This window comes from Echinops telfairi, unplaced genomic scaffold (assembly GCF_000313985.2).
Source record: "Echinops telfairi isolate 266 unplaced genomic scaffold, ASM31398v2 ScPeMD7_7439;HRSCAF=8477, whole genome shotgun sequence".
NCBI classification, from domain to species: Eukaryota; Metazoa; Chordata; class Mammalia; order Afrosoricida; family Tenrecidae; genus Echinops; species Echinops telfairi.
Genome location: NW_022111339.1, coordinates 1214409 through 1215563, shown reverse-complemented (window position 1 = coordinate 1215563; position 1155 = coordinate 1214409).

Sequence of the window (1155 nt, the reverse complement as noted above, 5' to 3'; positions counted from 1 at the left end):
TTGGCCGCCTGCATGTCTCTGTTCCCCACCCCCTGATCGCTGGTGTGTGCTCCGTGTGTTGGCTGCTTGTCCTGCCTTGGATGTTTGCCCCGCTCCACTGTCCTGAGCATCCCCCCACCCCCACCCCCAGAGGCAGGTTTGTTTCATCAGCTTGTACTCCAAAAGGATTTCACAGGATCAATTTGTGGAAGCCAACTTTTAATTTGGTTTTGTTTTCTCTTCAGGGACTTTATTTGTAAAACGGTAATGCAAGTGCACAAGATCAGATGATGAAAATGATTACAGTGCCAGGGAGCAGCGAGAGCTGGCCTCGGGGGACCTGGGGACAAGCTCCCTGCACGTACCTACGTGGACGTGCTGGCTCTTTTCACGGGTGTCGTTGGCAAACCGCTAAATTATTAAAGTGCTTGTTCGGGTAGGATGCCTGCAACGACCAGGAATAACTGAGTACATGTCCTTCAAATCATAGGTGTGGGTTTCACAAAACTAAACGTCTGGAGATGGGTGGTTCCAGCAGCCCGGGATGCCCATCCACAAAGGCGGGCCCGGGCTCTCCCTGGCCTCTGCCCTCCCAGGGAGCGGGCAGTCATTGTGGACCTGGCCAGTGGGCCCTGACTCGTGGTCCTCAACAAGAAGTCAGTGGTGACGGGACTGCAGGCAGGGCTGCCCATATAGACTGATCCAAGCCCAATCTCGGAAGGACAGTCCACTGTTAGTACTCTCCTCCTCCTCCTCTTCATCAAAGGGGGAATGATGGCGGCCACTCGGCAAGACCCAGGCCATTCTCCGGCTGTGGGCTGCAGTCTGCTTGACTTCTGCCTGTGCCCGAGAGCAGTTTCCTTCCGTTGACTCACAGTCAGCTGAACGGCTGTCACTGTTCTGCTCTTTCCTGTGGTTGCCGGATGAGATACCAGCTTACGTGCAATTATTGGACCTGAGGCTCATCTCACCTTGGGGGAACACAAATTCAGTTCCCTGGAAATCTTCAGATATTAAATAAGGAAACAGGCAATAGTTCATGGCTTCTCATAACCGTCCAAATCCCCAGCCAAATGCATTGTCTGCTTGTTCATTTTCTTTATTTTAACACTTCTCCCCAACACCATCTCTGCCTTTTGGCCTCCCTTTCAAATGCTCTGATTAAAAATCATCATC